The following is a 13,688-nucleotide window of genomic DNA, read 5'->3' as shown; positions in this document are numbered from 1 at the left end:
GTGGGGAGGCCGGCCAGCCCACTTCGGATCCCGTTCGCTCTCCGTCGCCTCGTATGCATTTCTAAGACCTACATCGTTAATTTTAAGGCGATTTTAAGTCGGATTATCCAACGGTGATCGAGGGAGTTGGCGCGAATCGATGACATGGCAATGCCTTGCCCCCTACTCCATCTCCCCAATATACGGAGCCCTCTACCCCCTCCAGGGGGCCATCAATCCCATAGAGAGTCATCTCTCATTCAGATCAAGATACACCACAAGAGAGAAATCTCCACAAAGCTTTCAAGATGTAGAAGTAGAATAGTTCTAGTTGAGAGTTAGGGAGAGTTGAGCCATGCTCAGGTTCTGGAGATATCTTTGGAGGTTGGGTATATCTTTTTATCTTACCTTTGCAAGACTTATGCTTTAATATAGTTATCTTCTCTATTTACTTTTAGAGAGAATTCCTTATTTGACACTGGGAAAATGAGTCGTTCCTTTCTTGGCCCTGAAATTTTCTTCGTTCCATATTTGACACTCACTTCAACTTTGATCCCTAATTTGACACTACCGTCAAATCCGTTAGCTAACGGTGTTAACTGGCTGTTAAAAAGACATTTTTGCCCCTAGAAAAAAAAGCGGCGAAGCAAATTTGAGAGGAAAAAAAACCTGCATCTTTTTCTGCAGCTGGGCGCATGCATCAGAGGCGGGCATATGTTTTTTTTCCTCTCAAATTTGCTTCACCGCTTTTTTTTCTAGGGGCAAAAACATCTTTTTAACAGCCAGTTAACACCGTTAGCTAACGGATTTGACGGTAGTGTCAAATTAGGGATGAAAGTTGAAGTGAGTGTCAAAGAGAGAACGAAGAAAATTTTAGGGTCAAGAAAGGAATGACTCATTTTCCCAGTGTCAAATAAGGAATTCTCTCTTACTTTTATGCCTTTCATGTGTATTGTTAATATAGTTATCATATCTTAGCATGGGATCTCCGCTCGCATCGAGTGATTTAGTTATCATATGACACTAGAGTAGTAATCCGTAGTATAGACATGGTGTCTAGACTATAGGTTACCTGAGATTGCACTCAATGCTATGGTTAGTTGTGGTAGCCCCAGGGGTGATAGCTCTGTCAGGCCGTTGTAATACACCACGTTAGGATTGGTGTTCATAGAGCTTTAGGCAGCCTTCCCCCAACTACACTTTCTCACCCCCCTCGAGAGTTGGAAAGATATTGTTGCTCTAAAGTGTTATTGTGAATGATCTCTATATTTACCCATGATTTAGTTATACCCTATAGAACCAAAGTAATAGAGAAGTATTTAGGAACCTTGAACTCACCCGTTGTCCTCTCAATTTAGCTAGACTACTCATTTATGGAATTCTCACATGTGTGTGTCATTATTAATCACTTATCATAAACAACACTTACCCCCACTTTAGTTTAGTTAGTATACTAGCTAGTAGATACATGATGGTGAACTATCAACTTCTTTAACCATTGTTTCCCTGTGGATAAATATGATACCTTGGAATATTCCTAGGTGAAAGCTATAGCGGTATCCGTGCGCTTGCGGATTTATCTTTGTGCGCTTAAAATATATCAACAAGCTTTCTAGCGCCGTTACTAGGGAAATAATTGGTGTAAAGATTTTGATACTAGCTTGATATCTGCTAATCTAGTTATGACTAGCTTTTATGGGATTACCCCTGTTCTGTTTAATTATGGAAAAGATAGGACAACAGACGCCATTGCGTCCTTTCGGCTAGTTTCAACAAGAAAAAGAAGAAGAAAGAAACATTAAAGAACCCAGGGAGCCTGAACATTCATGATCCATCAACACTAGAACCCTGCATCTCATAGGTTTGTGTAGACATATATATCTTATTCTAACCATATGTAGATTGGAGAAAAGGTCGTCGTCACAAGTATTCAAATCTCATCCCATGTGACGAACAAAGACACTGCACAACTCATAAATTCCATTGTGAGTCATGGTAAGTATGATCAAGAAAGATGAGATAGTCTTGCTCATGTACTCTAAACTTGATGAGTAGTTATCTTCTAATTTTTGCATTCCACTGTATGTTTACTTTGAATAATGCATGCATCCACTTCCATTTAGTTTGAATTTTCTCATATCAAATCCACAGCATATTTAGTTCCATGCATATTTTCATCTCACTTACATCTTTATTAAATAAAAAAAATCTCTCACCATGATTATGCTCTTTCATCTCTATTTGAATAAATCTCTATAATGCTTTCATGCTACCTTTGTTTGCTATAGTATATGCTTAGGTTTTGAAGTATATTCATACACGTTTTTAAATTAAGCATGAAGCTTAGTTTAAACTATTTTCCTAAATTGAATTAGACGTGGTGTCTAGTTTGATTTTTGAACCAAAAGGTGTGCTGATTTTACTTTCAAAGGTTTTTAAATTAAGTACGGTGCTTAGGTTAAAATGCCTTCCTAAATCAAATAAGATGTGGTGTCTAGGTTAATTTTTAGAACGATAATATATTTTAGTAGATACTAGTTATTTTGTTCGACTAACCCCTGTAGAAAACCCTCAAATTCAATTTGGGAAAGTCCTGAGATGAATTCACATCAGAGATGAATCAAGGCATATGATGAACTCCAATAACTTTGCACAAAGAAGACCTAGCTCATTTTTCATGAAGGAAGAACTGTGAGTATCAAGGTTTATTAACTTATCTTTTGTTGCAAGTTATCTTTGCCTTGAACCATGCTAGAATGTAGCAAACACATCAAACATGATAAATAAAATTTATGCTAAAGTAATCCTAAAACTATTCTTTCATTAGCACAGATGAAAATCCTTCAAATTATGGACAACAACCTGTATTGCAAATTAGTTGTATTCCCTCGTGTATGTGTCCACTAACATTTTACAGGGATGAATAAATATAAGCTATGCCTATTCATGGTTTGCTTTGAACCTGCATACCCAAGCCAAACCACCACTTCAGTTTTGGAACAAAGAGAAAGAAGATGAGTGCCATAAAACAGATCTACAATAAAAACACTCACTCATAGAAGTGGACGGACAAATCAACAGGCTATAAGCAATGTCAAAGACAACCTAGCATTGAGCTTTCCTAAGACTCAAGCTAGGATGCTGATGACAAGCAGGGTGCAACCGACCTCATATTAGTCAGAATATGTCTGCTTTCATCATCTTTGAAGACACCATCTCTCATGTCGACAGCAAGGACAAGACAATGAGATGCCACTACATCATGCCATGCATCATCGTGTCAACAAATATCAGTAATCAATGAGGTCTGTCGACGGTGTCTCGTAAGACCATTAATGACCATGATCACGAGATGACATCCCTTAGTCATTGGAGATGAAACTTTCATGCAAGTATCAATGAGGTTCCTTCCTTGACCATCAAGATAGCTGGTGTATCGCTATCAAAGATAGAAGAACAACTCTCCGCCATACTGCTAGAGGACAAAGACAATCAAGGAGCAACTTGAGTCTGCATCTCCAATGAACACCAATTCGTCAATCAAGAAGCAACAAAAATCAAGAAAGGTTGACGGGAGAAGAACATTCTACTGTCCGCATCCTCGTCTCCTGGATTAGATGGTGCAAAGAAAAGCTAGATGCAAGGTAGAGATCCTGCTCAATGGACCTAAAAACCATAAGTCCTCGCTAAAAGTGTCGAGTGATATAAAAGTCCATGTGTAGGGCAGGAAGGCCGACTTTTCTACAGTTGATACAACCTTGCTCTTCTTCCTTCTAGGCTCCCGTCGCTCTGGTGTTGACACTTCTTAGCGTAGCTACTAGGTTTGTATCCCCAGCAACGGCGCTAGAAGTGCTTGTTGGCATTTCTTAGCGTAATCACTAATAATTAGCAATGCCACTAAGAAATAGCCTTGATAGTTCCTTAACAATTTTAGATATTTATCCGCAAGCGCACGGAGCTATCATTGTAGCATTTCACTCAGAAGTATTCAGGGTATCATTATTTATATTTTTCCAAAGGAAGGCATTTGATTAAGAGTCTAGTATGGATATGAACTTGAATAATAATGCTTGCAAGTGCACCAATGTTTATAGCAGGGGTAAAAACGATGATTTCAAGATAGTGTACACACACTTGGCATTCCTCAAAGGATAAAACAAAGAGAAAGAATAATCTAAGTTGAGCAAGCATAGGTCTAGTATAGTCATACAAAGATTAGCTAATGATCATACAAATTATATAATTAGTTTTAGCGCTAAGTGTGAAGCAGATCGGGAGGCCATCGAGGACTAGTCTGCCAGCAACCTCATGTGACAATTTATACTCCTACACCAAAAAAGAATGTGGGAGATTTTAAGGGACGGATAGGGCTATCACCACCTACCACCTACCACCTCAACCGTGACAAGGGACAATGCATTCACCTGTCTCTCCATACCCAAGCACCACGCTTGCATATACAGAAACTACCCAAATCTCCCCGGGCCCTGACCCTGTGGATCGACAAGTAAAGGACTTGGGCACACCCAAAAGCACGATGAACCGCCACCTCAACTTCGCTCTAATCCTGATTATATAAGTTATATGAGTGGTTACGCATAAAGTTAAGTATGCTACTTTCATGACACACAAACTATACGCTAGTTCATATATCAAGATCATAACGTAATAACTATACTCTAGTTCATAAGTATGACTATAATTATAATATGAGAGCATAACTTTAGAAGAACTCATATTTCTATTCATACCCAAAGGTCTCTTCTTCCAAGGAGCCAAGCTCTCCAAGGCAGCTTTGCCTTGCTCTAAGCTACTAAAAGATAAAGCGACAACTACTAGAGAGGAGTGAGGTCTGTGTGGAAACCCAAATGGTGTGTGAGTATGCCAAAATGGTGTGTGTTGTAGAGGAGGGTACCCCTCTATTTATACAAGGAGCAAGGCCGGTGATGTGGCTATTCCTAGACCTCAGCATGTCCACATGCCACCGCCTGTCGAAGGGGTGGCTGAGAGGCGCCGGCAAGGGTTCACCTACCCCTAGGGGTCGGCTGCCCCCTGACCAAGCTGCCTTGCCACCGCCTTCAAGTGGCGGGCTGTGGGCTGGACCTGGATCACTCCTTGGTGGGTTCTTTGCCTGGTTGGGTTGAGTTGATGGGTGTCTCCATTGTTCCTTTGTGCGAATCAGCATCGGAAGGCGCCTTTAAGTGAATTATTCCATGTATTTATGTTTGTGACCTGTAAAACAATATTCTCTAAATACATATGGAACTTGGTTAATAGTAAATGCATATGTGTTTAAGATTGCCAATTTCTCCTCCTTTTGTACCTTAGTTGGCGGTCGGATTTGATCGTTAAAGACCGCCAACATCTGTCACGCTGGTTCGCAATCCCTCTGCTCAATATAGCTTTGTCTCTATAAGTTTGAATATGCTTATAAATTTCATACATGAAAATCGAACTTAAGATGTAAAGTAAAATCAATCTTTGCAAGAAGAAGTGTTTGTGACAATTGAGGCACATTATTTAAAAAATAGGATAAATGTTCTATGCTAATTAAAATGTTAAAACCAATTTTGTTATAGCTTAGAAGATGACCTTTAGCTCTATGACAACACTATCCTTGTTTCAATTTATTTGTACATCCCTTTGGGTATGTGTTGTCCATTAATCTTTTGTAGGAATGAAACAATGAATGGAGCAAAAGGTCCAAACAAAATGCCAAGATTCACAAAAGAAAGAACAAAAGATGGCATCACAAAAGGATGAGAAAGAAGAAAGTGCAACATAGGAGACAAGATGCTCTTGAATAACTCAAGATATGATATTAGTCAACTAAGGAAGGTTTCAAGAAGAAGGAAAGGATCACCACACGACATCTACCTTTCATCACATGGTGCCATCAAGCTCCAATGATAAAGGTAACATCTTAAGGTAAGTGGTCATTATTTAAAAGCTTTTCCTTGAAGAAACAAACATGTTTGAGTTACAACTTCACTTGATTCAACCCTTTTAGCCAAATGTCTTTAAATGCTACATTCATCCTCAATTTTCTGATCCTATTACCCATGTTATAACTGAATAAAGCACATAACATCAATTTTATCATATTCAATGTGCCTATGGCTAGAAAAAATAAATAAAATTTTGGTTATGTTGGTGTTTTTCCACCAACAGAGCCCATGCACTTGATCTCTACCTTATCTCTATGAGTAGAACACACTTCAAGCAAAGTTCTGAACCTATCAAACCAAAATCAAACTCAAAACCAAGATGGATTTGGCGAAAGAAGGTGGCATCACCATTAGAGGCGCCACTGCAAGAATCCTCATCTTTGAGTAAACCGAGGTATTCGATCAATAAACTTCACAAGGAGAAGTCCGGTTCGAAGGACTTAAAATGCCGAACTCTCACCGAAATGTAACTCGGTAGTTATCCATATTTATTTCCATTTGCATAAATTTCCTTTAGCATGTTTATTTTCTACATTGCAGTGAAAAATCTATCTGCATATAAAACAAAATAAAAATATGTAAAAACTTTGATAAAACAAACTACGTCGAAAGCTAGCTTGGGGGAGAAGCCCCCTATGTATCCAGGTAAGTATTCTTTTCCCTTTGTTTTAGTTTTTAGTTTTTTTAAATAGTTAAAAATGATGAATAAAGAGGACTCTGAATATAAAGAGTGTGTATGATAGTTTGTTTTAAGAGCTGTTAACAAATAAAGAGGATTCTGAATAATTTCTTAAATGGAAATGATGAATAGTTGCTATATTGTAATTCCTTTCAAGTACCTAGTTTTCAGCCTTGAATTCTCTCGTGTTTTGGATAAGATTGTTTTGATATAAGAATTTACTCTAAACTTAAAACTCGTGGGTAGCATATGCTTGATCTAGGTCTAGGTAATTGACGGATTTGATATGAGAAGGTCTGAGCTGCTATTTATTTTGTTCCAAGTGACACCAAAATTCTGGAGATTTACTTTTTGAAAAACACAAAAAATGCTACATGATAAGTTCCTGTATGACAAAGCTTAAATTCTCACCAGAGCTATACATGTTATTTAGACTAGGAAAACTTCCACATATATGCTGCTTGCTTTTGCACTGAGTTTTGTCAAGCTTTGTGATCCTTATGAGAAATTTGTCATGCTCTTAAAATCAGGATCACGTACCCACCACTCAAATATGTACTACTCCTACACTGGGGGTAGGCACTAAAACATGCTTTCCATTTAGATCCGCCCAAAAATGTTTTACTTTTACACTGGGAGTGAACAAAAACATGCTTCATAGGTTTCCCATCCACCAAAAAAATGCTCCAAGTTCTTGTTGCTATCTCTCAAAGTTTTTGTTGCAGAAAAGAGACATGGGCTATGCAAAAGTTATTCATAAAAAAGAAAAAATAGTTGAGAAAAAATGAACACAAAAGTGTTCGGGATATTTAAAACAATGGGTACTTAGATGCCCGCCTGAAGAAAAAACAATGAATAAGATAGCTCTTGCTCTCTAGCAAAAATATGTCTAAGTTTCAAATGAGAGATAAGTTTTTAAGGAGCAAAGCAAAATTAGGATAGTCACCATATATATCCACCAGATTTATCCACACGCATACACATCTTGATTTGATTGTATGACTCATCTCTCTTTGTATCTGTTGTTTGACTTTACAATATATATATTGCAAAGTATGCTCTAGCTTTCTCCCTATATATGAACTCCACATCAGCCTTAGTGGTAGGAAGAGAAAAGGCAACAACAAATTATGCCTTGGTGAGGATCCACAAATACCACATATATTGAGAGACTTGAAAGTGTCATAAAAAGGAATCTCTAAGTTTTATTTTGAGAATTTATAAAAACTTCAGAACAATAGTGGAACAAAGAACTTGAGACATAGTGCTTGACTTTATCATTCTGTCTTTCAATTGCTCAAGACCCAAGTGAAGACTAAGAAGCCCCATGGTTGAAAGTAATATGGGTATGTTTGAAAGTCAGATCAGTTTATTTTAATTTAGAGGAGAATTTTTGATTGAACGCATGTGTACTTTTGAGGCATGAAAGCATTGTACCAACTCCTGCTGCATTGTCGAAGTTTAACTTTGCTCAGGGACTGGCAAAGGGTAAGCTTGGGGGGACTTGTTGACGATTGTTAATATCAATCACAAGCCATCAACATATCCTATATATATATTTAATTCCATCACCAAACATAGGTATAGGGTTTTAAACTAATAAATTTCATAAGTTTTGGTGAATATGTGAATGCAGGAGGATTTATCTAGAAAACAGCCCCGGGACCACTGTCATACACTCCAAACAAGCAAACCGACGACAACAAGTGATTCAACTCACGAAAACTGCAAAAGACAACTCAAGATGAAGTCCAGGACCCACCACACGAAGGGGAGGCCCACTTGCCAAAGTGGTAGGCCGGCTGGCCTAGTGGGGAGGCTGGCCAGCCCACTTCGGAGCCCATTCTCTCTCCACCACCTCGTTTACGTTTCTAAGATCTACACTGCTAATTTTAAGGCGGTTTTAAGTCGGTTTATCCAATGGTGATCGAGGGAGTTGACGTGGATCGATGAAGTGGCAATGCCTTGCCCCATACTCCATCTCACCTATATAAGGAGCCCTCTACCCCCTCCAGGAGGACATCAATCCCATAGAGAGCCACCTCTCACTCAGATCAAGATACACCACAAGAGAGAAATCTCCACAAAGCTTTCAAAATGTAGAAGTAGAATAGTTCTAGTTGAGAGTTAGGGAGAGTTGAGCCACGCTCAGGTTTTGGAGATATCTTCGGAGGTCGGGAATATCTTTGTATCTTACCTTTGCAAGACTTATGCTTTAATATAGTTATCTTCTCTATTTACTTTTATGCCTTTCATGTGTATGGTTAATATAGTTATCATATTTTACCATGGGATCTCCACTCGCATCGAGTGATTTAGTTATCATATGTGACTAGAGTAGTAATCCGTAGTATAGACATGGTGTCTAGACTATAGATTACCTGAGATTGCACTCAATCCTATGGTTAGTTGTGGTAACCCCAGGGGTGACAGCTCTGTCAGGCCGTTGTAATCCACCACGTTAGGATTGGTGTTCATAGAGCTTTAGGCAGCCTTCCCCCAACTACGCTTTCTCACCCCCTCGAGAGTTGGAGAGGTACTGTTTCTCCAAAGTGTTATTGTGAATGATCGCTATATTTACCCATGATTTAGTTATACCCTATAGAACCAAGGTAATAGAGAAGTATTTAGGAACCTTGAACTCACCTGTTGTCCTCTCAATTTAGCTAGACTGCTCATTTATGAAATTCTCTTATGTGTGTGTCATTATTCATAAATCTCATCATAAACAACACTTACCCCCACTTTAGTTTAGTTAGTATACTAGCTAGTAGATACATGATGGTGAACTATCAACTTCTTTAACCATTGTTTCCCTGTGGCTAAATACGATACCTTGAAATATTCCCGGGTGAAAGCTACAGCGGTATCCATGCGCTTGCGGATTTATCTGTGTGCGTTTAAAATATACCAACAGCGGCTAGGACAGGGGAGGGTGCTGGCGTCGGCTATGAGGGGGAGAGGAGCGGCGTAGGGAGGAGGAGAGGAGGAGGTAGCGGCAACAGAGAGAGAGAAGGGAGATAATCCTCAGGGAGGAGGAGAGGAGGACGTGGTGGCAACAGAGAGAGAAGGGAGATAATCCTAGGGCTGTTCTTTCTTGACTTCCAATGAGTACAATACCCCTATATTTATAGTCCCTAATTGAACTTGTGTCTCGAGCAACTACGGGAGATATCCTTATAGATTGGATTCCTCTTTCCTAACAAACCAAACTCCAATCTCCTAATTTATTTCTATTTCTATTTTCCTAATTCCTTCCAAGGGAAGGAAGCACCGAGCTGCCGCCGCTATTGCCGTCGGCGCTGGGCATGGGCGTTCCCCCCTCCTAGGCCACGGTTGGCCCATTGGCCATGGGCTGGAGATGTGCCATCAGGCGTGTGACATCACCCCCTCCCTCTCCGATCAGTGCGTCCTTGTGCTGAAACATTCTCCAATTGTCGATGACTTTGGTTGGTCGTCTGGTTCCCCAAGGTTTGTCCTCGATCTGGATGAGGAGGTATCCAAGGACATTATGGGCCTGCCCAATGTCGATGTCGTTGGGGAGAAGATGAAGCAGTAGTGGCAGGAACCGAAGTAGCCAAAGACGGAGTAGTCGTATGTCGTCGAGTCCTTCCTAGGTCCATGCGCATGGTATGCTGGAGCCAAGGTAGTGCTTGGGAGTACTCCTATGAAGTGTAGCGTTCTCATGACCCTTGGAGGTCGTGGGAACAAGTGTAGCTAACCTGCGTCGACGAATCTTCTGTTGTGTCTGCAGAACGCTATCGCCACCAAGGTTGGTGGTATTGTGGTGAAGTGTTGCAGGGTGCCAAACAGGAGGTTGCTAGTGTTGTCATGTGCCGAAGAGATGAGTGGATGGCTGTCTGTCTGCTGTCTATTAATGCAGACATCTTCGATGGAGAGGAACTGTTGGCCGTTGCTGTCAAAGAAGACAACCGTTGCCGAAGGTAGAATGCGCTACGGCCAATCCTCTAGCAATAAGATGCTTGAGGGAAACGCTTGCGTTGTCGGAGTGGATGCCACCATGTGGAGTCCGATTGCTAGGAGATGGGGGCTGTCGTTCCTAGCAACTCGAGCATGTCCTGCAGTAGCGGAGAGGTAGCCGGTATCTAGAGGGGGTTGTTGTAGTAAATGACGCCTTTGCGAAGCATCCAGGCTGGAGCCGCTGCCTGAACTGTAATGGTGTCGTAGATGATCTGAAGCTCACGCTCGTCCGTGGAGCCTACCGAGAGCTGAACGAGAATGTTGATGATGTCGACGGAGCGTGGAGCCTCGCTGGAGTTGTAGTCGGTCGACGAGGAGGGCGCCTTTAGATGGTTCACCGTGCCTGCTGCTTGAGGTGGCATTCCCACTCGTTAATTAGCTGTTGTTTACCTTTGGCAGCGTGTAGGATGCTGATTTGATCTGCTTAACCCTGTACGCATGCGATGCAATAATAAATAACCAATATATTAATTAATTCTTAAGAGAAATATGCATGAATAAACCTGATGATGAATACTACATGCTGAGGTGCCTGCCAAGTGCATGGCAACGACGGTGGACGAACGAGAGAGGAGAGACTCGACGTACCCGTGAGCACGCAGGAGCGGGTCCTCATACGTCGCGTTGCTGTGTTTGTTTCCGTCAGGCAAAAGTGTAGCCCTGTCCCGTTGAATCTTTGATACCAATTAGTAGTATTAAACATTAACTAATTACAAAACTAATTTCAAAGGTTAAGGCTAATTTACGAGACGAATCTATTAAGTCTAATTAGTTCTTGATTTGACAATGTGGTGCTATAGTAAACATGTGCTAATTATTGATTGATTAAGGCTTAATAGATTTATCTCGCTAATTAGTCTACTCCTGTGCAATTAGTTTTATAATTAACTCATGTTTAGTCCTCCTAGTTAGCATCCGAACGTCCGATGTGACACGACTAAACTTTAGCCCCTGGATCCAGACACAGCCGAATCAGCACCAACGCACAGATAGCAGATTATTTTCCCCCAAATCATATAAACAAAGTCGCGGTGGTGGAGGTGGCTAGGCCAAGTCAACGCAGGGGCGTCGTGGCGGCGGAGCTAGGGGAGAAGAAGGCTATGGCGGCAGCGGGAGGAGGAGGAAGAAGGAGACCGCCGCTGACGCGCTGAGCTCTGGCCAAGCGCTAGTGCGTCGCGGCGAGGCGGGGGCAGTGGCGGGGGCGAGGACAAGGAGCAAAGCGCAGCCGCCAGCGAGGAGGGAGAAGGAGGAGGGGGCACGGGGGGTTAAAGACGGCTGTAATTTAGCCGCCTCCACATAAACAAATTAAAGAGATCAAAAGATTTCTTTCCTGACTAGTAATAACAATTAAAGAGCAGATCTTTTTCCGAGAACACGCACTGCACAGGTATTTCATTAAGTAGATTAAAGAGCACATCGAGCGAGCATGAGAAGAGAAGCAAGCAAATTAATGATAATAAGCGAGCTTACATGTTCAGGAGGTGCGGCATGATGGGGTCGGCTACGCTACCACCAGCCGCCGCCAATATGGTGGGCTTTGGGCCAAGCTGGCCTTGTCTCGGCTGGGCTGGGCTGGGTAGCCTGGCGATGGATCGCCCCGAGGGCTGAGGCCCCCACAAACGAAGCGGGCCACTGCCCACGTGAAGTGAACCAGGTAGTAGAAAACAGCTTTGCCCTCGCCCCTTGCCTTTTATTAAGGGCGTGGCTAATGCGCGGACGTCTGGACTGACGTCCCATCCGCCTTTGTCCTGCCCCCATCTGCCATCGGCCTGTCCCACGAGTGTGCTCCGCCACCATCTCATTGCCCGTCAGTCCTCTCTCTCCGACTGTTTACACCAAAATTTGGAAGAAGAGTCGCAGGGACTCGAAAGCTCCCAAGATCATGTCATCAAGGAATCAATTGCGTGCAGATCGGAACCAGTTGATTCGAATGCAACACTGGAATTGACTTTCTTCAGATAGCGCTAGCGAATGACGACAAAGGCTACGATCGGCGCCGGGACAAAGCATGTTGGACTCTCCAAAAAGAGAAAAATTAAAGTCCAAGATATCTTAAATTAGGAATGTTTTCTCTTAGGGCCAAAGATTGTGATGAGTCGTGCTTAGATAGGAGTCATGCGTAGATCCCGGATATAAATATCAAACCCCGGCTATTGTAAAAAAGACACAATTAATCCAATACAAGTTACTTACTTTTTTCGGCTCCGGCCACCCCTTAGGAGTAGGAGTAGAGTAGATCTCGGCGAGTTCTTCAGCAAGTATTGCTGCATCGATCCGGTCGACCTCCACTGCTTGTCTATAAATATCATCATGGCTTATACTTCTGTTCGTATGGTTGCATCGATCCGGTCGACCTCCACTGCGACTCTGGTATAAGCTAGTTATCGATTCTTGTCTAGTTCAAGTAAGGCTGCATCGATCCGGTCGACCTCCACTGCTCAAACTAGATTAAGGTCAAGTTATCGGCTCTATCTAAGGGTGACGTTCCTTCAGATAGATTCATTAAGTTATCGATATTGCTTATTGCCTCCATGATTTATTTAATTACAGCAATATCACTTCGCCCGATTGGGATTAATCTAGATCGGCCTTATATCTTGTTTAACCCATCATTTGTTAATCTAAACCGATCTAATCTGCACTTTAAACGATGAGTTATGTTTTATCGGCTGTTTTATGTCAATCTTGATCGTGCATAGCGTGCAATTAAGGCATGTCTGATTTTGAGTAGATCTATTGGCTAGCGAAAACCGTTTCATGGCCCGTTAGAACGGCCTATGTGATTCTGTCTCACACCCCACTGTTAGCACCGTGGAGTGGGGATCGTTATTTGATAGATCTGTTCCTGAGAGGGCATGACCTTAATTGTGCGCTATGCTTGAATCGGCTGTTTTAGCCGATATCGAGCGCTTTCACGAACAATTCACGTCACGAGACCGTTGAAGTAGGGATAGGTTGAAAGATGTGTTAGCCCCCATGATCTTATTATCGTATTACGGCCTGTATGATTCTACCTCATGCCCCACTGATATTAGTAATAAGTTAGGGTCGTCAAATCTATTGTTATTTCTACGGCCTGCATGATTCTGCCCCATGCCCCA

Source organism: Miscanthus floridulus, chromosome 10 (genome assembly GCF_019320115.1).
Source record: "Miscanthus floridulus cultivar M001 chromosome 10, ASM1932011v1, whole genome shotgun sequence".
Lineage (NCBI taxonomy): Eukaryota > Viridiplantae > Streptophyta > Magnoliopsida > Poales > Poaceae > Miscanthus > Miscanthus floridulus.
This window is presented reverse-complemented; position numbering follows the sequence as displayed.